This window comes from Aotus nancymaae, unplaced genomic scaffold (genome assembly GCF_030222135.1).
Source record: "Aotus nancymaae isolate 86718 unplaced genomic scaffold, 86718_ANA_hifiasm-v0.15.2.pri h1tg000041l, whole genome shotgun sequence".
Classification (NCBI taxonomy): Eukaryota; Metazoa; Chordata; class Mammalia; order Primates; family Aotidae; genus Aotus; species Aotus nancymaae.
The window spans coordinates 41,389,883-41,416,878 of record NW_026988455.1 but is presented as its reverse complement, the minus strand read 5'-3'; the positions used below and the strand labels follow the sequence as shown (position 1 = coordinate 41,416,878).

At 40.9% G+C, this 26,996-nt stretch overlaps 1 pseudogene; it reads left to right on the top strand.

The window, feature by feature from the left end:
• Nucleotides 1-1,914: 1,914 nt before the first annotated feature.
• On the top strand, nucleotides 1,915-25,868 carry LOC105718597 (farnesyl pyrophosphate synthase-like; annotated as a pseudogene).
• The last annotated feature ends 1,128 nt before the right edge of the window (nucleotides 25,869-26,996 follow it).

Below are 26,996 nucleotides of genomic sequence, written 5' to 3'. Positions count from 1 at the left end.
TGTCATTACTTTTCAAATACAACTGTAACATCTTTCTGGGATGCAACAGACCTTCAGAACTAGAAGTTTGATGTGGATGTAGTTCATAACATAAATTAGTAAAATGGCTGATGATATTGATATTCTTTAACTCTTTGCCCATGTTTCAACTTTTGCATTTTCCTTCCAAGTTCCAAATAAATCCAAACATTTTACCACATTTAATATACTCACCTCAAACTTTTTAAATCTGGCAGTATATAATTAAGAAAATCTTTCTACTACTCTTGCCTCTCAATATAATGTGGTTTTTATATAATATTCCTTCTTGCTTGAATCTTGCTTCTTATAGACTCCTTTTATTACCTATCAACTTTGATATTTCCCATGAGCATTTTTCTCCTCCTCTAAAGCTCAAATAACAGTAAACATTAAAATAATTGTTGCTCTTGACACCACTTACTAATTCAGAGCAAATACCCAGTTGTACTCGTTAAAATTCAAACTCCTTCGGAGTTTTTGTTTGGAAACCTGAATTCAGAATTCTTTATTAAATTTAAGACATTTAAATTTTTCTCTTGGGATGAGTGCTATAATTTTGGGCCAAATATCCAGTCTCCCCATGCTTGAATCCTAAATATTCAAATTATTAAGTTATAGAAACACAAGCTCTATATGGCTTTTATCAGTTATTTATTTAGCTCCAACTGAGAGAGATTTATCTTAATTTACCATGAGCTCTGCTCCTTAATATAAGGAATAAAACTAACTTTAATAGAGTTTGGTACAGTACCTAGCATAAAATAAATACACCAGATAGATAGATAGATAGATAGATACAAGTTACTTTTTCAAATGATCAAAAGTAATTGCAATGAATAATTATGTAGTGCTGTTTTAACTTTCCAAAGCGTTTTTCCATTTTTATACTTTACTGTCTCAGACATACCTTGATAGGCAAAGGCTATACCTTGCCTGACCTTTGACCCTTTGTCAAGCCCCAAAGAGTTATTTCATTAGGCACAGTTTTGTGAATATTAGGAGTTACAATTTCAGATATCCATCTAAGGAGGTAGCTCAGATTTGTCTACTATCTAAGCAAGAAAAGGAATTGGACCTTCTAGAAAATGTCTGGGCTCACAGAGCTACCAAATGCCCCAAAGTAACAACTACTGTCCCAGAAAAGCTAAATAAACCTATTAATGTACTAATGCAATCAATGGCAAGTTAGCAAGTCATCTGAGATGAGTAGTGCAAAACACAAGTCACCCAAAGAACTACAAGGTACCCATGGAACCTCAGGATACCGATCATGAGCCAGCATCAGAAAAAGAGATGGGATTACCTAGCCATAATTCCACACTTCCCTTTCTTTAAAAAAAAATAAATAAATAAGTGAGATGGAGTCTCACCTTGTTGCCCAGCCTGGTCTTAAACTCCCGGGCCGAGATGATCTCCCACCTCAGCCTTCCAAAGTGCTGGAATTACAGGTATGAGCCACAACGCATTCCCCTTTCTTAGAGAAGAATCTATAAACCCACAGCCCTGGGATGCTTAGCCCTGTATATAAAGACATCTTGCCTCACTGGCCATAGTCAATTGGTCTAGAGCTGAATCTCTGACTCAAAATAGATTGTTCACATTCAATCAGGTCTGAGGAGACAGGTTACTGAGTATAGTCACCTTTTGTTTTTGTTTTGGAGTTTTGTTTTTTGACTTCCAGGAATCTAAACTTTGTGGAGTTTGAGGAATTTCCTACCTCATGAGACCTAGTGGGAAGCATATTCCCCTTTACAGGGTGGAACCCTGAATTGCCCAGTAATTGCTTTCCCAGCCTCCCTTGCAGCCGAGGAACTGGCACATGAAGTAGGCTTGATCAATCAGAAATATCTGCCCTGAACTTTGGCTTGGAACCTCCTGATGCACAGTGTTGGAATGCTAGAGAATTGTGTTTCGAGAGTGCTGAAGAGGGCAGCAGTAGAAGCAGCAACGGCAGAGCCCAGTGCCCTCAGTGTCAAGGGTGCAAGCTGTGAGTGTCTGACACTCAACAGGAGGGGAGTTTTCCCAGGACATGACCTTGGCTGTCCTTATGGTTGAGTCATCTCCCTTGTTTCCTGCCTATTTTCCAAGCCCTCTCAACCATTCTAGGAGCTTTCCAACATCAACCAGTAAGTTCCTTTTTTGCTTAAATTACCCATGATAGTTTCTGTTGCCTGAAACTAAAAGAGTAACTAAGACACAGTGTCTAAGTCAGTTGGCTGCCAGCACCAGATCGTAAGATAGGAAATGTGGGAGCCGAAGCTGTCATTTGAAAATGGCCACAACAGGCTATGCAAATAGCAGAAGACAATTTACAGATGCTCCAGGAAAAGCAGATACCAAAGAAAATGAGACGCTGGAAAGAAAAAGTAAGAGAGCGTTCACACGCTGCCTTAGTGTTCCCAAGTCTCAGTCCCACAAGAACAGACCATACTTTATTTCTTACCTGTGGATTGCCTTAAAATTACCTATTGTATCCTTAAAATGAATCTCTCACTTTATAAAATTTAACACGTTTAAAAAAGACTTGTATTCCTTGCAACCAGGTATGTCCTGATTAAGTCAGCCAGAGAAGCAGAAAACCATAATTATCTGAGAACACACAAAACAGCACGATTAAGACACAGAGGAATTTAGGGTACCAACTATGAGGACCCTCTCTACCCCCCTTCTCATTTGGTGATGACTCTGCTGTCAGTTCATAGGTGCTAGAAACATGTGTGTCTACTATTGCATTGAAATCTATTAATTGGAATGTTATTTCTACTACTAAGTGCATATGAAAATCATTAGGTCATATCTATATACCACCCAATATAACTACTTCTGTGATCTGGTTTTCACTCCAAATACCACTTCTGACATCAAATGTGTGGGAGTTTTTTCCCATGCCAACCAATTGTCCAACTCTCAGAACACCAACTGGGTATTCTATGATTCAATTCAATTATGATACTGACTACCTGGAGTTAGCACAGACTTCCCACAGGTCAAGGGCTGCTACGAGACTGCCCCAACTTCAGATGACAATAACAAGCCTGAACCACATGTACTTCTGACCAATGAGCTATAAGTCACAGGTTCCCATGATCTCCTCTTCAGGTTTGATAATTTGCTAGAACAGTTCACAAAAGTCAGGGAAACATTTTACTTACAAATATCAAGTTTCTTAATAAAAGATACAGCTTAGGAACAGCCAATTGAAAGAAATGTATCTAGCAAATTATGGGGAAAGAGTGGGCCAAGCTTCCCACCCGGTCTGGCCCAGCACCTTGGTGCTTGGTGTGTTCACCAACCCAGAAGCTCTTCAAACCCCATTGGTGAGGGTTTTCTGGAAGCTCTATTATATTGACATGATTGATCAAATCATTTATCATTGATCATTAACTCATTCTCTAGCTCTTCCCCCCTTCCTAGAGGTCAGGTTGGAGCAACAGCACTGAAGATTCCAATCCCTAATTACATGGTTGAATCCTCTGGCTAATGGCCCCCATCCTGAAACCTAAGGGCCCACCGAGAGTCATCTTCTTAGCACACACTCAGGTATGGTTGAAAGAGACTTGCTATGAATAACCTGCTTCTATCACTCAGAAAATTCCAAGGGTTTTAGGAGTTCTGTGCCAGGAACTGGGAACAAATACCAAATATACATTTTTTTGTTATATCCCAATATCACAATAAATAGAGAAAGATTTAGCTAATACATTAAATCTGAGTTGAAGTCTAAGAAGGCTCCTTGAATGCAAAAACAATTATACCATGCAAGAACCATCTGTCAAGATAGGCTCTGGATTACAGAGAAGATGGTGATAAGGCCTGCTGACAGATGGAGCCTCAGATCCACTCTGGGAGGAGAGGTGGACAGCTGGCTCCTATGGCCCAGGCTTCTCGCCATTTTTTCACACTCATGACTACATCATGTCTACTCCCAAATGTTGACAAAAAGCTCTGAGCAAGCCACCCCAAAGTGGGCTGACAACAGCCAGGAACCCAGCGGGGCCCACACCGTAGTCCACTGATGGCCCGTGAACCCAGAAAGTACTCAGGTCTGTCCCGTCTCAGGAAGCATGTCCAAAACCAAAGACAAGTCATCTGCTCTTTTCTTCTGTCTTCTGAGCCTTTCTGTCATCTTTTGGGGTTTTTTTGTTTGTTTTTTTCATTTTCCAGATTAACCAAGATGAAAAACAATGAAAACCCTTTAGAGAAGCCACTTTGCCTCTGCTTTTGTTCTTAAAGTGTTCCTGAGTCACCTCTAGGCAAGGCTGTTTCTTATCAAAGAAAACTAAGGAATGATAGTTTTGAAGATGAAGAAAACCACAAATCTCTGTAATCCAGTTTTTAAAAATGTGTAAAATACTTCCAATGTGAAAATTCTAAGAATCCAAGATTTTTTGCTGATACTAGAAAATCCCATAATGTTTCATAATATAAAAATAGCTCTTGTGGGGAGGATCCAAGATGGCAGAATAGGAACATCTCCAGAGTGCAGTTCCCAACAAGAACAACACAGACAGTGAGTGCTCACTGCATTTCCAAACAAGTTTTCACTGCCCACAGACCAGGAGGTTCCCAGGCGGAAAAGTGCCACGAGTTTTCAGCATGGCTGGTGCCATAGGTTGGCACACAGAAACTCACACAAATCTAGGCGGCCATTTCAACTGGCACCTGGAATGCCTGGGAGACAGAGCCACCCATTCAGCTGAAAGGGAGGGGGCTGAGACAGGGAGCCAGGCGATCTGGCTCAGTGGGTACCACCCCCACAAAACAAGCAATCTGAAACACTCTGGATTGAGAGTTTTGCAGCAAGCCCAGCTGGACCTGGGGCTGGTCCAGCTCAGTGAGGGGAAGGGCATCCACTGCTACTGAGGCAGTCTGCCAATACCAAGGCAGTTCACACAGCAGCTGGGCAGAGCCTGCTGCAGCTCAGCAACACCTCTGCTGGCAGACTGTGACTAGACTACTCCATGGAGGGCAGGGCATCTATGAAAAGAGGCAGCACCACATCATGAATTTATAAATAAAGCCGACCTTCCTAGGTCAGAGTACTCGGGAAAAGAGACAGTTATGAGTTCCACTGCAGCAGACTTAAATGTACCTGTGCAGCAGCTCTGCACGGAACAACAGAGCTCCCAGCACAGCACTTGAGCTCCTATAAGGGACAGACTGCCTCCTCAAGCAGCTCCCCAACCCCTGTATACCCAAAGAGACACCTCATAAAGGAGAGCTCAGGCTGACATCTGGCAGGTACCCATCTGAGACGAAGATAACAGAAGAAGAAACCAGCAGCAACCCTTACTGTTCTGCAGCCCTTGAGGGTGATCCTCAGGCAAGCAGGATCTGGAGTGGACCTCCAGCAGTTCTACAGCAGAGGGGCCTGACTGTTAGAGGGAAAACTAAGAAACAGAAATAGCTTCAACATCAACAAAAAGGACATTCACTCAGAGACCCCATCCGAAAGTCACCAACTACAAAGACCACACGTAGATAAAGCCACTAAGATGGGAAGAAACCAGTGCAAAAAGAATGAAAACACCAAAAACCAGAACGCCTCTCCTCCTCCAAGGGATCACAACTCCTCACCAGCAAGGGATTAAAGATGGATGGAGAATGAACCTGATGAATTGACAGAAACAGGCTTCAGAAGGTGGGTAATAACAAACTTCTAAGAGCTAAGAGAACATGTGCTAACCCAATGCAAAGAAACTAAGAAACTAGAAAAAAGGTTAGATGAGATGCTAACTAGAATAAACAACTTAGAGAAGAATATAAATGACTTGATGGAGCTGAAATAGCATGAGAACTTCACGAAGCATACACAAGTTTCAATAGCTGAATCAACCAAGCAGAAGAAAGGATATCAGAGATTGAAGATCAACTCAATGAAATAAAATTAGATGGCAAGAATAGAGAAAAAAGAGTGAAAAGACATGAACAAAGCCTTCAAGAAATATGGGATTATGTGAGAAGACCTAATCTACGTTTGATAGGTGTACCTGAATGTGATGGAGAGAATGAATCCAGATGGAAAACATTCTTCAATATATTATCCAGGAGAACTTCCCCAACCTAGCAAGGCAGGCCAACAATCAAGTCCAGGAAACACAGAGAACACCACAAAGATACTCCTCAAGAAGAGCAACCCCAAGGCACATAATCGTCAGATTCACCAGGGTTGAAATTAAGGAAAAAATGCTAAGGGCAGCCAGAGAGAAAGATCAGGTTCACAAAGGAAAGCCCATCAGACTCACAGTGGATCTCTCTGCAGAAACCCTACAAGCCAGAAGAGAGTGAGGGCCAATATTCAACATCCTTAAAGAAAAGACCTTTCAAACAAGGATTTCATATCCAGCCAAACTAAGCTTCATAAGTGAAGGAGAAATAAAATCCTTTATGAACAAGCAATTGCTGATAGATTTTGTCACCACTAGGCCTGCTTTACAAGAGCTCCTGAAAGAAGCGCTAAACAAGGAAAGGAACAACCACCACCAGCTACTCCAAAAACATACCAAATGGTAAAGACCATCGACATAATGAAGAAAATGCATCAACTAACAGGCAAAACATCCAGCTAGCATCAAAATGGCATGATCAAATTCACACATAACAATGTTAACCTTAAATGTAAATGGGCTTAAGGCCCTAATCAAAAGACACAGACTGGCAAATTGGATAATCAGTGTGCTGTATTCAGGAAACCCATCTCACATGCAAGAACACACATAGGCTATAAATAAAGGGATGGAGGAAGATTTATTAAGCACATGGAGAGGAAAAAAAAGCAGGAGTTGCAATCCTAGTCTCTGATAAAATGGACTTTAAAATAACAAAGATCAAAAGAGACAAAGAAGGGCATTACATAATGGTAAAAGGATCAATGCAACAAGAAGAGCTGATGATCCTAAATATATACACACCCAATACAGGAGCACCCAGGTACACAAAGCAAGATCTTAATGACCTACAAACAGACATAGACTCCCACACAATAACAGTGGAAGACGTTAACACTCCACTCTCAATATTAGATCAATGAGACAGAAAGTTAACAAGGATATCCAGGACTTGAACTCATACCTGGACGAAGCAGAGCTAATAGACATCTTCAGAAATCTCCACCCCAAATCCACAGAATATACATTCTTCTCAGCACCACACTGCACCTACTCCAAAATTGACCACATAATTGGAAGTAAATCACTCCTCAGTAAATGCAAAAGAACATAAATCATAACAAACAATCTCTCAGACTACAGGGCAATCATATTAGAACTAACTCAGAACCACACAACTTCATGGAAACTAAACAACAGGCTCCTGAATGTTGACTGCATAAGTAGGGAAATAAAGGCAGAAATAAAGACATTCTTTGAAACCAATGAGAACAAATACAGAACGTACCAGAATCTCTGGGACACATTTAAAACAGTGTCTAGAGGGAAATTTATAGCAATAAATGCCCACATGAGAAGCAAGGAAATATCTAAAATCAACACCCTATCATCAAAATTGAAAGAGCTAGAGAAGCAAGATCAAAAATACTCAAAACCTAGCAGAAGACAAGAAATAACTAAGATCAGAGCAGAACTGAAGGAGATAGAGACACAAAAAAACCCTTCAAAAAATCAATAAATCCAGGAGCTGATTTTTTGAAAAGATCAACACAACAGACCACTAGCCAGATTAATAAAAAAGAAAAGGGAGAAGAATCAAACAGATGAAATAAAAAATAAAAAAGGGGATATCACCACAGATGCCACAGAAATACAAACCACCATCAGAGATTATTACAAACAACTCTATGCACATAAACCAGTAAACCTGGAAGAAATGGATAAATTCCTGGACACTTGCACCCTCCCAAGCCTAAACCATGAAGAAGTTGAAAGCTTGAACAGACCAATAACAAGGGCTGAAGTTGAGGCAGCAATTAATAGCCTACCAATGAAAAAAAGCCCAGGTCCAGATGGGTTCATAGCTAAATTCTACCAGACGTACAAAGAGGAGCTGGTACCACTCCTTCTGAAACTATTCCAAACAATACAAAAAGAGGGAATCCTTCCCAAATCATTTTATGAGACCAACATCATCCTGATACCAAAACCCGGTAGAGACTCAACAAAAAAAGAAAACTTCAGGCCAATATCCGTGATGAATATCAAAGTAAAAATCTTCAATAAAATACTGGCAAGCCGATTGCAACAGCACATCAAAAAGCTTATCCACCATGATCAAGTAGGATTCATCCCAGGGATGCAAGGCTGGTTCGACATATGCAAGTCTATAAACGTAATCCATCACATAAACAGAACCAAAGACAAAAACCACATGATTATCTCAATACATGCAGAGAAGGCCTTGAACAAAATTCAACAGCCCTTTATGCTAAAAACCCTCAATAAACTAGGTATTGATGGAACATATCTCAAAATAATAAAAGCTATTTACAACAAACCCACAGCCAATATCATACTGAATAGGCAAAAACTGGAAGCATTCCCTTTGAAATCTGGCACTAGGCAAGGATGCCCTCTCCTATTCAATATAGTATTGGAAGTTCTAGCCAGAGCAATTAGGCAAGAAAAAGAAATAAAGGGTATTCAATTAGGAAAGGAGGAAGTCAAATTGTTTCTATTTGCAGATGACATGATTGTATATTTAGAAGACCCTATCATCTCAGCCCAAAATCTCCTAAAACTGATAAGCAACTTCAGCAAAGTCTCAGGATACAAAATCAATGTGCAGAAATCACAAGCATTTCTATATACCAAATAACAGACTAGCAGAGAGCCAAATCATGAGCAAACTCCTATTCACAATTGCCACAAAGAGAATAAAATACCTAGGAATACAACTAACAAAGGATATAAAGGACCTCTTCAAGGAGAACTATGAACCACTGCTCAAGGAAATAAGAGAGGACACAAACAGATGGAGAAACATTCCATGCTCATGGTTAGGAAGAACCAATATTGTGAAAATGGCCATACTGCCCAAGGTAATTTATAGATTCAATGCTATCCCCATCAAGCTACCAATGACCTTCTTCACAGAACTGGAAAAAAACACCTTACACTTCATATGGAACCAAAAAAGAGCCCACATAGCCAAGACAATCCTAAGCAAAAAGAACAAAGCCAGAGGCATCACGCTACCTGATTTCAAACTATACTACAAGGCTACAGTAATCAAAACAGCATGGTACTGGTACCAAAACAGAAACATAGACCAATGTAACAGAACAGAGGCCTTGGAGACAACGCCACACATCTACAGCCATCTGATCTTTGACCAACAGGACAAAAACAAGCAATGGGGAAAGGATTCCCTATTTAATAAATGGTGTTGGGAAAACTAGCTAGCAGTATGCAGAAAGCAGAAACTGGACCCCTTCCTAACACCTTACACTAAAATTAACTCCAGATGGATTAAAGACTTAAGCGTAAGACCTAACACCACAAAAACTCTGGAAGAAAACCTAGGCAAAACCATTCAGGACCTAGGGATAGGCAAGGACTTCATGACTAAAACACCAAAAGCATTGGCAACAAAAGCCAAAATAGACAATTGGGACCTAATTAAACTCCAGAGCTTCTGTACAGCAAAAGAAACAATCATTAGAGTGAACCGGCAACCAACAGAATGGGGAAAAATTTTTGCAATCTACCCATCTGACAAATGGCTAATATCCAGAGTCTACAAAGAACTAAAACAGATTTACAAGAAAAAACAAACACCTCCAAAAGTGGGCAAAGGATATGAACAAACACTTTTCAAAAGAAGATATATAGGAGGCCAACAAACATATGAAAAAATGCTCATCATCACTGGTCATTAGAGAAATGCAAATCAAAACCATATTGAGATACCACCTCACACCAGTTAGAATGGCGATCATTAAAAAATCTGGAGACAACAGATGCTGTAGAGGGTGTGGAGAAATAGGAACACTTTTACACTGTTGCTGGGAGTGTAAACTAGTTCAACCATTGTGGAAGACACCGTGGCACTTCCTCAAGGACCTAGAAATAGAAATTCCATTTGACCCAGCAATCCCATTAATGGGTATATATCCAAAGGATTATAAATCATTCTACTATAAAGACACATGCACACGTATGTTCATAGCAGCACTGTTTACAATAGCAAAGACCTGGAACCAACCCATCGACAATAGACTGGACAAGGAAAATGTGGCACATATACACCATGGAATACTATGCAGCCATAAAATACGATAAGTACGTGTCCTTTGTAGGGACATGGATGAATCTGGAAACCATCATTCTCAGCAAACTGACACAAGAACAGAAAATCAAACACTGCATGTTCTCACTCATAGTCGGATGTTGAACAATGAGAACAGATGGACTCAGGGAGGGGAGCATCACACACTGGGGTCTGTTGGGGGGCACCAAGGGAGGGACAGCAGGGGAGTAGGGAGGTCTTGGAGGGATAACATGGGGAGAAATGCCAGATGTAGGTGACAGGAGGATGGAGGCAGCAAACCACATTACCATGTGTGTACCTATGCAACAATCCTGCATGATCTGCACATGTACCCCAGAACCTAAAGTACAAAAAAAAATGCAAACAATACAAAGATCATAGTTAAATGAATCCATTTATCTGATGTACTTAGAACGGTGCTCCATGGTAAGTATTTTCTAAATATTCGTTATTTTATTATTATAATTACTGGGGGTAACGGTGGTGGTGCTGCTGATGATAATTGTAGTGTAGTATTTATATATTGTTACCTTTATTCTTACCATTTGTTTTCAGTCATGGGATGGGGTCTTTGACTTTATTGTACTATGTAACTTTCTTATTATCGAGACTTTGTGTTTGGGAATTATCAATATCCTGTGCTGTGATTACATTTACCAGCATTTTATACATAAGGAGGCCCGGTCTCACTACCACCCAGAGACCCCAGATTCAACGTAGCTGCTGCCAACAGACCAGTCATTACTGTTGCATTTGGTTCTGACCCCTTCTCAAAGCCTACTTTTGCATCAGCTCCTCATAAAAACCCCAAAGCCATGCATTTCTTTTTAATTAAAATGAAAGAAAATTTAGTTTGGAGAATTTCTCGGCAGCCCTAAGGCATCATAAAACCCAACTGGAAGAATCACTGCCTAATAGCTAAATAGTCTTGAAGACAGCCAAAAAGCTTTCTTATGTCATTCTAGAGTGTCTCAAGGCATAGTTAAAATACATGACAGCTGGTACATTTCATGCACTATCATGCCCATAAAACCAACCTGTATCACAGCCCGCTACAGCAAAAGGTCACTTCCCAGGTGGCCCAGGGCCCAGCCATTGAAATGAGGCTTCGCGTTGGTCTTACCCATTGGCAATACTAGCATTCAACTGTCACCCTCTCCTTACGTTAGCATGCTGTGATTATTCCCAGCAGTGGAGCTGGGCCTCCATGGTAACGCTCTTCAGGGAGCTGGGGAAGCTCTTTAATTATTAAAATGAATAATTCTTACCAACACACTTAATTAGAAAATATTACATGGTAAAGGGGCACTAATGGAACAGCTCCGAGAGCTGAGGAGCGTGATAGAGTATGCTTTTTGATGTGAATTTTAGCAGTAGTCTCATCCCATCACACCATGCATTATTTAGTTGCTTTTAAAAAAAAAAAATCTATCATTTCATTTCTAAGTGAGATGGAATTATTGAACCTGCAAAAGCAAAGCGCTGAATTACTCCCATGCGTTTGAACTATAACCAGCCCACAAAACACAAATACAGTGAACCGTCATATTATCTCTGACTGCTAGGAAGTCAACCGAAAAAGACCCCGAATATTAACATCAACCAGTTAACACAGAGAGTCAGGTTAGCTTTACAGAGGGGTAGGTGTGGTATTTCTTCTATTGGAAAACAAAAATTTGTATATTGAAAGCATTTGTCTAACTTCACACATGAAAATTCTTGAACGTATTTGCCATAAGTGCGTATTTCTCTGCATTATGTTATATATTCTCAGAGAAGCAAGACTTATTCCAGAGGCAGATAAAACAACTCATTTCATGAACATGTTACCCACAAATATAAATAATATAAGTGGTGTGGCGTGATTCTCTTAATGTTCTTTAAAAAGAAAGTTTCCATCACTAAAGAAGAAAAAAAAATCCAACAGCAGTGTTCCCATTCATGATGATAAAATGAACTGAGATTACAAAATAAATTTCTATAACAGAGAAAATGATAGAAACACGGGGATAATACTACTGGAAAACTAAAGAATGAAAGGCAAACACTTTTAATACATTGGCCAGAGCTTTTTGTGCATTCAGTTTAATTAACATAGGATTTCACTGAGTGATCATTAGCACCTCACGTGCTGCCCCCAGGAAAGATGACACCAAACATCTTCTAAAAACTTTGCCAACAGTCACTGGCGCTTCACCCACAGGCTCTTTGAGCGCTACAAGGATCCCATGAGGAAACTGAAAGCTCTCACCCTGTAGTTTTTCCCTGACCTTGGCTGGTCCCCTGTCCACCAGCACAAATCCTTGGCATTGGCCAGGTCTGTGTTTCCCGGGACTCTTGATCCTTGCCTTCACCCCTTGCTCTCCCCCGCAGTTTTCCCCCATTGAATGTCTGTTTAGCAATTAAGCGAATGACCAACGTGTCCCTCAGATAATGCAAATGTCAAATTACACTCCTGTCTCCAAATTCCCCAGCTGGCTTTCTAGATCCTCCAGCTTTCTGAATCATCCTCGCGTTTCACTGTATCTGTCAGGCTGCCGGGTCTCCGAATGCTGGAGGAAAATCAGAGAGCCGCTTGACTGGAAAGGGGTAATTACTATCAGTGACATTTCCATTAGGAAGTTTCCTACTGAGCTGCTCTCATCTTAATACCAAATATTCGTATAAATGTCCCTCCCCAACTCAGGTTTCTATACTAATTTTTTAAATTAAAATTCAAGTGATTTATAATGAATGACTGCTCACTGTCAGGCTGCAAAATCAATGACTCAGGGGCACCCACCTAGACCTCTACGTGCCTGATCTGTACGGTTTGTTTCATGTCACACCTCACTGTTTGAAAGATATCATATAATAAGCCGGCACAGTTTTTAGTTGTTTAACGGTGCATGCAACACAGAATACATGTAAACAAATAAAGCGGTGGTTTTCAAACCTGCTTTAGCAGCAGCTCTACTTTCAAATGAAATTTTTTAATAAACAGATATAAATACATGATTTATGATCATGTATTTATTAAACATATGCATTCATATATGTAACAATTATATTAATGTTTGTTTTAATGGAAAGAAAAAAATGCAGAAATCAGGGATTTACATGAAAATTATAGAATAACCTTTGCATCCAAGTTATTTGCATATCTTTTGTTTGTTTGCACAGATAACCTGTTGCTGACAGCTCATCTGTCCTCTCAAGCTATTCTTCAATTAGGCAGAAATGGCAGGGGTTTTATTCTAAGGCCTACAGAAAATCAAGATAACCCATCACAATAAATTGTCATATAAGTGGTCCTGAATGTGTTCACATTTGGTACATAACACACTTATTTCACATATCATGTTTTCATAGTTGAAATATATTTGTATGAGAAATCTAAAACACACATTTAGGAATCGCTAAAATACAACCATGAAACACTAAGGCTCGGTAGAACACAATTTGAAAATTCAACTGATGCAGATTCCATTGATGGTTAGGGATATGTAAGCAGCTGAAGAGATAAGGAAAAAGTTGACCTGGAGAAAAGGCTGTGGCCTTTACCTTTCGTAACTTCTTAATTCCCCAAGCACTTGGTTGTATCCACACGCTACGCTCCAGCACTGACTACAGTATTCTTCCCTGCACTGCAGGAAGGTGAGTGTGTGCTGTCCCTTCTAGGAGATCATATGCAACTCAAGACATTGTTGTATATCATTGTATAGACTGAATTGTGTCTTCCCTAGCCTCACAAATTCATATATTGAAGCCCTAACCCCATGTGACTCTACTTAGAGGCAGGGCCTTTAAAAAGGTAATAAAGATTAAGTCTAATCCAATAGGACAGATATCCTATAAGAAGTGACACCAGGGAGCTCTCTCTCAACACGTGTGTCACAGAGAGATGGGCAATGAGAGGACAGAGCAAGTAGGTATGATCTGTGAGCTGAGGGAAAGGTCTCATCAGAAACCAAGCCTGCTGGCACCTTGACCTTGGACTTCCAGATTTCCAACCTCCAGAACTTTGAGAAAATATATTGCTGTCATTTAAGTCACCCAGCCTGTAGTAGCATGTTATGGCAGCCCAGGCAGACTAATATGGTCATGAGACGAATATTTCAGAAAACATTTAAAATGAACACCACAAAGCCCTTTTCATTTTTTTAATCATTGTGAGGTCACCTGAATTGGATGCACTACAAAATGTTCAGTAGCATTACTTTGTAATAACTGTCATTATTCTTCTGTTTGAATAAAAGCAAAAGTTTTGGCATTTAGGCTTGAAACGTGGGTGTTCATGGGTTTGATGTGATCACAGCTCTAACAGCCCGATAGATCATTGTACAGGGCTTTACATCCGCTGTTAGACTGGTAACATGTTAAATTGAGGAAAAACATCTTTGATTTTTTTGAGGCTAATCCATTTGGTTTTTGCAGTTTCTTTTTCTCGATTTATATTTTTCTTGATTTATGTTTTTCCCATATTTTACACCAAGGATAACAAAAACACTGCACAGGTATTGTCACTCCACTACCAGTGCCTGTGACAACCAGGAACAATTGATCCCGACCCCTTCTCCCCTGTAGGTTTAAATCGAGACTCAGAACCCTTTTTAACACAGTTCTCCAGGTGGCCACTATCCATCATCCATCATGTGAAAGGAAAATTATTTACCAACATTGTTTTATGTCTCTCTGTTCAAATGTGACTTTGTATCTCAACATTTGATAAAATTTCAACATTTAATTATTGGTATGGCATTTACTCACTGGGTGAGATGGTTTTAGTCTCATCAGAACTGCTGACTTAACTCTATGGGCATCATTCGTTCCCTGGGGTTGTGCGTTCCACAGGTATGTGACAGATTTGCCCCTCTATTCACATTTCATTTTATTTACCAGTTTTAACTAGTTTTAAACAAAATTCTTAATTAGATCTTATCCAGTAATGTTAACTTCTTGCTTATAAAAACAACTGATTTGTTTTTAAATATCTTAAATGCCTTTAGTAATTTTTGAATAAAGAATTTTTTTTTTGAGACAGAGTCTCGCTCCGTCACCCAGGCTGGAGTGCTGGAGTGCAGTGGTGCGATCTCAGCTCACTAAAACCTCCACCTCCTGGGTTCAAGCGATTCTCCTGTCTCAGCCATCCGAGTAGCCGGGATTACAGGCACACGCCACCACACCCAGCTAATTTTTGTATTTTTTAGTAGAGACAGGGTTTCGCCATATTGGTCAGGCTGGGAATAAACTAATTTTTTGACTATTATTAAATATTATTTAAAAGAATTTAAGATAAAACCTTCAGTTTGGAAAGGCTACTCCAGCGTGGTTGCCTCTGAATTCAGCCTCTGAATTTTTCAACAAAATATCACAGTAAGCAGAAAAGATAAAACTATAATCCATTTCCAAAATCTAAGGCAGATAAAACACACTGCCAAGACTGAAACATATTTGCTTTATCGTTATAATTAATAAAAGAGATTAAAAATCATATTGATACCTAGAAACAGAGAAAATCTTGGAGCCCAAGAAACCAGAACCCAACACCGCAACTTGCCCGGCAGCTGACACTAAAAGAGATGTAAAAGGCACTCAAGTGAACGGAATGCAGCCAAGGCCATCTGCATTTTCTCTTTCTTCAAGTATAACTAAGTAGGAACAGACACTATGAGGTCTTGTCCTTTTAAATATACTTTTTCTTCATGCAGTCCTTTGAGGATGACTTTTTCCCCTGGATGCTACTGTGGATTATTTTTCAAAGTTCTGCTCTTCCTCTGAGTCTGCCAGATGCACTCATCTCTCCCTTATGCTGCAGGGCTTCTTCCTTAAGCTTAGGTAGGCTAATTGTCATTACTCACCCTCAATCCAGGGATGATTTGCCTCGGCTCAGCGGCACTTGCCAATGGACAAGCCGGGTAAATGACCGGCAGTCCTGCTCTCCATCCACTCATGCCCAGCCCCAGTCCAGATGCCGCGTTCATCCTAGCAACTGGAAGGGAGCAACATTTTGACATTAACTGTTCTGGGCTTTTTTTAATCTATTTTTATTGTGTTCTATGTATTTAATATATATATAACATGTATAACATGTTTTGATATACATAAACATAGTGGAATGATTACTGCAGTCAACTAAATTTATATCCATCTCCTCACATTTCTTTTTCTTAGCAAATAGGGGTGTGTGTGTGTGTGTGTGTGTGTGTGTGTGTACACGCACACATGTGCAGGTACTGAGAACACCTAAAATCTATTCTCACTGAAACCTCCACCTCCTGGTTTCAAGCGATTCTCCTGCCTCAGTCTCCTGAGTAGCTGGGACTACCAGTGCCTGCCACCACGCTCAGCTAATTTTTGTATTTTTCATAGAGACAGGGCTTCACATGTTGGCCAGGCTTCTCTGGAATGCCTGACCTCAGGTGATCCACCCTCCTTGACCTCCCAAGTACTGGAATTATAGGCGTGAGCTACCACACCTGGCCAGAGCCCAATGTCACATCCACCTAGAATATATTTCCCTTTTTTGAAGTCAGCTGTGCCATACAACATAACTTTGTCATGGAATGATGTCTCATCATATTCAGCTACTCACAAAGAGAGGAGATTACATAAGCACAAGGGTCGCTGGGGTCATCTTAGAATTCTGCCTACCATACCTCCTTTCTCCAAGTGTATCAAAAGTTGCCAAAGATGCCTGATGAGGGCAAGGTCCCAACACCTCATCAGACACATCAAGACAGTCTCACTTGAGGTTCTTCAGTATTAACCAATATCTTTGATATGTTCATGCATTCCTTCTCATGGAAAAATCATTTACAGACGTACTATTGCAAGCCTGGCACTGTGCTAAATGCTGGAGACACACAATAACAAGAGATATGACTCTTGCCCTTGTCTGGTGGTACAAAATTAATCAAATGAACATATTACGTAAAATTGCATCTTTGATTAGTGCAAAGGATATGAGGTATATGGCGCTATAAGATCCTATAAGGGGAAGATCTGACTGCATCAGAATAAAAGAACAGGAGCAGAGGTTGCTGGCTGCCCACCAAAACCCACTTTCAACTTCCAATAGAGAAGAAGGCACATGGCTGCCCACCTGCACTGCACTTCCCAGCTTCTTTTGCCTTTAGGAGTGGCTACTTAAAGAAGTCCTCTCCATTGAATAGAAGCCAATAGTGCCACTTCCAGGCCTGGGCCACTAAACTCATTGTCACTCTATGAGTGACAAAGGCATTGCCCAGAGCAACGGTGAGTCACATGTTAAGGATAGCAGAGCTTTGGTCAGCCTAAGTCCTTGAGTGACTCTGTGGAGCAGAATCCTCAGCCACTACCTGGCTACCACTACTCTCACCACCACAACTAGGCTGGACTGTGATATAAGAAGGAATGAAACTTCTCTTTCATTTAAGACATTATCTTTTAGGTCTATTTGTTTCAGCAGTTTAGGCCTTCTCAAGTAACACAGAACTACATGCTGGCGGGCAAAAAAAAAAAAAAAAAAAAATGCTTTCTTTTGTTTATGTAATGTATCTCTAAAAGGCTTTCACATCTACTGGAAGATGGAATTTTCTCAATGACCCTGTGAGACAGATAGTAGGCCATCTATTATAGGATCCATGCACCAGATGAGGCTCAGGGGAATTCAGTGACTCAGGGAGGGCCCCACAGCTCAATAGTCATTATGGAATCTCCATCACTGACTCACCATTTGGATTTACACAGATCATCTCTCTCTTAATCATCGATAAGATATGGTCATGCCTGTCTTCCCACCTAAGAGAAAAAAATTCTATGGGGCTGGTCTGTGAATTCCTTAGTAAAAAATGACACAAATGGGACATTCAGTTCCATAAGTTACACATGTAGGAAAGATGTAGCTGTATTATTTGGCAATGACTTCTTAATTGTTAACTCTTTGATAGCTCCATTGAAAACACACTGATAGGCAAAATCAAACATAAGCTGCCATGCTACTATTGGTTTTAGATCTCTTAAATTGTAACACTGGAGGTAATGTCATTCTTGATCTCATTCTTGATGGAGTTCTTTTGACTGCATTTGCTTACCTGTGTATGCTATCAGAAAATGTACCATTTCAAAATTTTTCATTCATTCATGTGTTCACCAAAAGTTATAAGCAACTTACTATATTTAAAAGTCATTGTGGTAGGCCTTGAGTGTCCAGTAGTAAGCAATGTGGGCATGGTCCCTGCGCTCAAGAAGATTACAGTGTGATCAGAAAAGAGGACAATAAACAAGAAAATATGCAATCTTATTTAATCACAAATAGTGATTGATGGAATGAATGAAGAAATGAAGATGAGAACTAGGACACTTTTTATTTCTCTCTAGTTATATCTTCTAAAATGCATTCTGCAGGATTAGCATTACTCACAAATGTATTATTTCTAAATTGCTATGATAGCCCATTTTCTCCCCTCGAACTGCTTAAGTCGTTTTTCTTCACGTGTAGGAAATGCAGAGCTACATTTAATACTTAGCAATAGAAAATGGCTGAACTCAGGTTCCTAACTCAGCCGTCTTTCTACTTCTTCCAAATTGTTTCTGCCTTATTTTCTTTTCCAAGTGAGAAAAATACGTATTTTAATCTCAGTCTTTCGTTTCAATCCCCTACTCATGCAGTTTTCCCGTTTTTAAGCCCAGGAGACATTGCTCTGATATTCCTTCCTTTATTTTGTTTTTCAGGTGAAAAAAGAAGGGAGGGAAGGAAGGAGGGTGGGGAACAAACTCTGCGGTAAATGAGGGCCTTGCTTTTTTGCACACAACGTTCTAATGATCTGTTCTTGGGCCTTGACTGGATGACCAGATGTGATGTGCATGAGGAGATCCAGGCACTTCTACGGCTGAGGAAGACAGAAATCCCAACTTGACAATCACAGACGACGCCTGAAGCGGACACAACAACAAGGGCAGAAATCTGATTGCGAGGAACCTGGACTCTGACTCGAACGTGTGCTAAAGACAGGGATCGAGACCCTTACTTATATTACTGCGCACCCAGGGTTACAAATCATTGACACTCTGAGTTGTGATGTTTCTGGCACCCTATTCAGATGTCCTATATGATGTATATGGTTTTTATTTGTTCTGTGGCCTTGGACAAGCCACTGAAAGCTCTTCGTGGTTAAATTTCTATCCTATCTCACAATGACAACTTAACCCCTCAATAAAGTATTATATTTTTAAATTTTGTTTTAAATCTGAGAGATACTTCTGTTCAAGGTTTAAAATACTCCAGAACCATCATTTAATTTGAGAAAACTATGTCCTTGCCCTGAAAGCCAGAATAGAAACAGTGGCCCTGTTATCATAGTCCTGTTTCCACAAAGCCTGTCCTATGTCTCCAGGCAGGTTGGCAGAAGAGTTGGAAGATCTGAGGGCCAGGGTGATGAGGGAAAAGATTTTAGGAAACAGAAAAAGAAGAAAATTTATTGAGTGCTTATTGTATACTCTGGGGGCTCTCATAGCATTCTCTCATGAAATGCTCACAACCCTACGGTTCTAGCCTTCTCAGAGATTCCCGCAGCCCACACCACACCAGGCCCGGAGAGGTCAAGGTCTTATGTCATGCTCTCCCTTAAACCTCTCTGTAACTCTAAACCCATGCGGCAGAGGTGAGCCCTTTGTGTTCGTAGCCTGGTGTCATTTTACATGTACTAATTTCCACATTTAACTAATAAACAACTTACCAGAAATTGGATTGGGATTTTTTAGCAGATGATAGGCTCAGGGCCATAGGACAATGAGATTAAAACTTTAGGACTACATATTTTAATCTCAGTCTTTTGTTTCAATCCCTTGCTCATGCAAATTTCCCCATTTTTAAGCCAAGGAGATATCACTCTGATGTCCCTGGCTCCCTACACAATGAGACAAGCCACCTCAGAGCTGAAACCTTGCGGGAACTCAGGCCCCAAACATTCTAGAATCTATGGCTTCACGGAAGCAGAGTGGCACAATGACACGTGTCTTTACAAATTTAACAGGCTGTAATCAGCTACAGCTGCCAGCCAATGGCCTGTCTGTCTCGGCATGCACCAGCCTCTGTCCATAACGTAGCTTTTCAGCCAGTTTAGATGTGGGAACCACACAGCTTATAAGTGAAAAATGCTTCTCCAGCAGAACTGAACAGCATATTCAGATGCTGAGTGAGGATTCATAATATTTAGCTCTTTTGTTGATTAATATAACAGTAATTTCTTCATTCAGTCACAGAAACTTCAGTGTATCTATGCTGAAGCATCTTAATTTTATAAGCACAGTTATTGGGGGAAAATGTTACCTTTTTGTCCTGAGAAGCCTCTCCAGGTGTGTAGCTAGGGAAAGGTAAGGGCAGGGCAGAGTTACATGCACACCTCCACCACCACCGTCACCACCACCACCTCCTCCTTCATCTCTCATCCAGGTCTGTCTTAGGCCCTTCTTATTTCCTTTTCTTTCTTTTTTTTTTCAAGACAGGGTCTCACTCTGTCACCCAGGTTGGAGTGCAGTGGTGCAATCTTGACCCACTGCAACCTCTATTTCCCCGGCTCAAGTGATCCTTCCATCTCAGCCTCCCAAGTAGCTGGGACTACAGGCCTGCACCACCACACCGGGCTAATTTTCATATTTCTTCTTGAAGAAATGGGGTTCTGCTATGTTGCCTTGGCTGGTCTTCAACTACTGGACTCAAGCAATCCACCTGCCTCAGCCTCCCAAAGTGCTGGGATTACAGGAGTGAGCCACTGCACCCAGCCTGTCTGAGGCCCATTAACCCATTTATGCCTGAGGTTGCAATTTCTTGAATTTTTGAATCAGACCTTGGTGATGATCTTGAGCAGTAGGATATAAATAACTCCCACATATGGGAGGTTGAGGTGAGTGGATCATGAGGTCAGGAGTTCAAGACCAGCCTGGCCAACTTGGTGATACCTCATCTCCTCTAAAAATACAAACACTAGCTGGGTGTGGTGGTGGTGCACACCTGTAGTCCCAGCTACTCAGTAGGGTGAGGCAGGAGAATTGCTGGAACCCAGGAGGCAGAGGTTACAGTGAGCTGAGATCATGCCATTGCACTCCAGCCTGGGCAACAGAGAGAAACTCTGACTCAAAATAAATAAACAAATAATTCCCGGGCCAGGTGTGACGTCTCATGCGTGTAATCCCAGCACTTTGGGAGACTGAGGCAGGTGGATCACGAGGTCGAGAGATCAAGACCATCCTGGCCAACACGGTGAAACTCGTCTCTACTAAAAATACAAAAATTAGTTGGGCATGTTGGCGTGCACCTGTAGTCCCAGCTACTCAGGAGGCTGAGGCAGGACAATCTCTTGAACCTGGGAGGCAGAGGTTGCAGTGAGCCAAGTTCGTGCCACTCCAGTCTGGTGACAGAGAGAGACTCTGTCTCAAAAATAAATATATATATATATATATTTCCTACATACTTAGCATTCCAGTAATGGAATACTAGGCATAAATGGGTTTTAACCTTGGAGGTTTTAAGTGCTCCCATAACAATGACCCATCAGAGCATTTATCATTCTGTTGTGACTTTTTTCTCACTTGCCTGTATCCTCCCTAATACAGAATGTTGGTGAGGACAGAAACCACATTAATATTGTTGACCACTGCATTCCCAATACCTCATGCAGAACCTGACACATAACAGGCACTTAATGAGTATTTGCTGAATGAACAAATACATTTCTTCTGCTCTTAGGCTCTCCAGCTTTCTTCTCTCCTTTGCCCCCACCTCCCTGGGCCTTGGGGTGTGCTTCCTGGCCTCAGACTTTACTTTCCACTAGATGGCTTCTCACATGAATCGACAGGTTGATCTGTGGTTCCTCACTACACGAATTTTTCAAAATCTCTATTTGCTTCATACATGTGTTGATTGCCAAAGAAATGCAATTAATGTACATACAATTGAGGAGTGGGTTTATTCATCACAACCTGAGGTGGAAGAAAGATTCATCCTTCCTTGAGGCCATAGACAGACAGCAATATCTCAGGATCACCTAACGTCTTAAACAATCATTCCAAAGAGTTTTTCCTCTGGCTGATTCATGCTGCTAAGCTCTTTCTTCATCTGACTTTTTCCTAAATTATTTTTTATTATTATAAAAGCACTGTTGTTCCTTGTTAAAATGATTTTTTAAGTACTAAAAGTGAAAACAAGAGGAGTACTAAATCTCCTATGATGTCCATGTCTACACAGTCACTATGAGTGGGTTTCCATCACACTTTCTACTCTAACTCTTCTTTCACAGTGGAGTCCTATGATCCAATGCCTGCTCCTTGAATGGGGGTTTCTTCTGAGGATTCTGTCATCTTTTTTCATCTTTTCTCATTTTCTATACTCTCCCTGGGATATCATATTTACTTCCATGGCTTTAGGTAACCTATGTGTTATTTTAGTGGCAGTGGAGGTCTGAACTGCCACTCTCCCCTCTCCACCTTCAAGGCCGTGACCAACGAAGTATGCCTACAAGGATCACTAGCCAAATAAAACACACTGTTTGTTAATGGCATTAACAGAGCAGAGCTCTGGTAGAAGCTGGATTGAAAAAAACAGCTTAGGCTCGGGATCATGGTGACACTTCCTACTTCTCAGCCCTGAGACTCAGCTCTTCCTGGAGTAGGTGAGCAACCAAGGCCAGCACTGCATGGCCAGCACTGGGTTCACTTACACAACTACCCAAGTGGATGAGAAACAGAAGTCTGCCTTGCCAGCCCAGACACAGAAATGGAGACACCACCCCAGAAAGAACATGCTTCCCTCCAAAGCTTTGCTCTGAGCTGATCTTGCTTTGCAGTTTACAGCTGGCCCAGCCAATCTGATCCATGCGGCAAGACAGAGCAGAGAAAGGGAATGACCACACTTCACATGAGGAAAGTCCCTGATACTATCCTGCCAGCAGCATAGGTCCAGAAAGTGGGAGAAAGAAGAGGGCATGTCATTAATGACACTCACCATTAATACAGTGGCCCTACCCACAGTGAAATGCTGCCAATTAATTTCAAGTTTAGAGTTACTGATCAACCTTTTCCCTGTCCTTTAGTAAGTAGTGAATGAGGGGTTGGTGAGAAGAGACAAAGCGGCCTCCTCAGCACTTCCCCAATTAAATCCAGTTATCTATGGGCTAAAGCTGCAGTGAGAGTACTACTCCCCTAAAATGTGCCAAGCACATAGAAAGAACTCCATAGGCATTTGTTGAGTAAACAAATACTTAAAAACACACATAAATTCTGACTCTTGAATCTTTCTCCAGTTCAGCTCCCTATCACAAACTGCAGATGTATATATTTCCACTTTTCCCATGCATTCTTTCTGTAAACCAAAAATAAAATTCTAAGCCCCCTGACTGACTGATAGACCCCGCCCCCCACCACTTCTCAGCCAAGAGCATTCCAAAATAAACCTGAAAATCGAGTTCAGGTCATGATAGGAAGGGGGTGGTCAGACATGCTTCATCATTCTACCCTCTCCTCTTTGGAATTAGACACAACTGGCCAGCATTAACATTAAAACAGAGATCTTAGAAGTGACAAAACAGACTTTTTGCAGCAATAAGATACCAAATTCCAGCCTGACTCTATTATAGCAACAAATGACAAATGGCAAGTTCTGAAAGAAAGAAATTGATATTACCTCAAAATGTATTTCTTTGACGTACTTTAAAATGGCTCTATAAAGCTATCTCTTATGGGGATAATCTTTATTCTGCAAAGAATCCCCTTTCCTTTCCAGGTCTTTCTTCAAATCCATGAGAGAATTAACCAAGAGTGTGGCACCTTTTTAGATCTGATAACAGCTCTGAAACCTGCTAATTGGGGCTTTCATCTGCATGATAAAACCTCAGTCTCTACCACCCCTTATCTTAACCCAGACATTCCATTCTGTTGATTCCAGGTCTTTAGATAGTAACTCTTTCAACCAATTGCCAATCAGAAAATCTCTGAATCTGCCTGTGACTTGGAAGCCCTCCCCCAGGTTGTCCTGCCTTTCCAAACTGAATCAATATACATTTGCATGTATTACTTGATGTCTTATGTCTCCCTAAAATATAAAACCAAGCTGTGGTCCAACCAGTTGAGCATATGTTCTCAGGATCTTCTGGGGCTGTGTCACAGGCCACTGGTTACTCATATTTGGTTCAGAATAAATATCTTAAAATATTTTACAGAGTTCTACTAATTTCATCAACATTCCTATTTCCCATCTCAAATGGAACCATTATCCATACAGTTATTCATGTAATATTCATCCAGCTCTGCATAACTCTCTACCTATTAAGTGCAGACCACATCAAACAAAATTGGTTTATTGCCCAGTATTCAGAGTCTCTCTTTCTCTCTCTACACCCTCCTTCTCTCTCTCTCATTTCTAAAGAAATGCAGGAGGAAAAAATTCTCTTAATCAAAGGAATGTATCTAGCCTTTTGATACCTAAGAAATAAACCACAAAGACAACAAAGGTTGGACTCTTTTTTCTTTTTTTTTTTTTTTTTTTTGAGACAGAGTCCTGCTGTGTCACCCAGGCTGGGATATAGTGACTCGATCTAGGATCACTGCAACCTCCGCCTCCAGGGTTCAAGCAATTCTCCTGCCTCAGCCTCCCGAGTAGCTGGGACTACAGGCACGTGCCACCACGCCCAGCTAATTTTTTATTTTTAGTAGAAACAAGGTTTAACCATGTTGGCCAGACTGGTCTTAAACTCCTGACCTCAGGTGATCCATTCGCCTCAGCCTCCCAAAGTGCTAGGATTACAGGGGTAAGCCACAGTGCCTGACCTAAAATTTTCTTTTTTTAACCACAATCTCAGCCAAAAAAAACACCCACAACACAGCCCTCTTTGAATATTATTTGTCGCATATGCTACATTTCTTAAGCAAATTAAAATAAAATTATTTCTGGAAACTTTTTCAGTATTACACTGGTTACAAATACAGCGCATTGTCTTTTTATCGTACGTATTATTTCCCCTTGGCTTTAAAATATTGGGAGTTATTTTCAACTACTGAAAGATTGATCAAGAAAAAGCACTGAACTCGATTGAGCTCTTCCTGCAGAGTGCCTATCAGACTGAGATTGGGCAGACCCCGGACCTCATCACAGCTCCCCAGGATGACGTTGATCTTGGCAGATTCACTGAAAAGAGGTACAAATCTATGTCAGGTACAAAACAGCTTCCTACTCCTTCTACCTTCCTGTAGCTGCAGCCAGGAACTGATGGCGAGAAGGAGCACGCCGATGCCAAGAAGATCCTGCTGGAGATGGGAGAGTTCTTTCAGATTCGGGATGATTACCTTGACCTCTTTAGGGACCCCAGTGTGACTGGCAAATTTGGCACTGATATCCAGGACCACAAATGCAGCTGGCAGGTGGTTCGATATCTGCAACGGGCCACTCTGGAACAGTACCAGGTCCTAAAGGGGAATTACGGACAGAAGGAGGCCGAGAAGATGGCCCGGGTGAAGGCACTATATGAGGAGCTGGATATGGGGGCTGTGGTTTTGCAGTAGAGGAAGGCAGTGACAGCCATATTATGGGTCTCACTGAACAGTGCACAGCGCCCCTGCCCCCAGCTACCTTTCTGGGGCTTGCACACAAAATCTACAAGTGGAAAAAGTGACCTAAAGACTGCAAGGGCAGGAAGAGGAGGCTCTCAATAAATAAATTATTGTGTTAAAAAAAAAAAGAGAGAGAGAGAGATCTGATCTAACCCACTGCCCTCCCCATCCTGCCTTTCCCTTAAGAATTCCTGGGCTTAGGCTAAGCTAACTTTGGTAGACATTTAATTTATAGTTCAAATGATAATAGGTCTTTCCCAAAAACCCAACCACCTCTGCAAACATAATGAAAAGCCATCAGGCTAGGGGAAGGAGAGGAACCTGAATTCTGCTAAGGCATAGACTGGTCACATGATACACAAAATTAATGCTGTAGATTGACCTTTTGAAATATCTTTTCAGTTGTTTTGCATGTGTGACACCTGTGGCTCCACCTGGACCCCCTGACTGATGCCTCCACCACTTCTGTGCCCCGCCCAGAAGCACCTCAGCTCTAGAGGACAGCTTCAACACCCCTATGGTTTCATCTTCGACCCAACAAATCCGCAGTAAGCCTAGCCACCATCACCTCCCCCAAACTGCCTTTGAAAAAAAACCCTAACCTATGAGCCTTCCATGTGATTGATTTGAATAATAACTCCGTTCTTCTCCCACATGGGGTGGCCGGCCTCACGTCAATTAAAATCTTTCTCTACTGCAAAAACCCAAATATTCTATTCATCTACATTATGGAAATTAATATATTTTGCTCTATAAACTAGTTCTTGGCATTCTCAGCCATATTCTCTACTTATTTTTATTATCTAGCGCACATGAAACTAGCTATCAAAGTAATTTTTTCAAGATTGGGTATTTTATTCTGGGGAAAGTATTTGTAATAGATTCTAACTTATGGATTTATTCAAATTAAATATCTGTAGGCACGGTCATCTCCGGATATTAAATATTTGAGAAGTTTATATTCCATGAAGTCAGAGGTCTAACCTCTAAGCATGGGTCTACCACTTCTCGGCCTGGTGATCATGAGTAAATCATGTTTTTCAACCTGCAATTTTTAATTTGCAAAATGGAGATGATGGTAATGCCTACCTCATAATACTGTGGTGAAACTTACACATGTAATAAGCCAAACACAGCTCCTGGTATACGTAGACATTCAATAAATGCTATTTTCAAAGAAACTAGGGGTG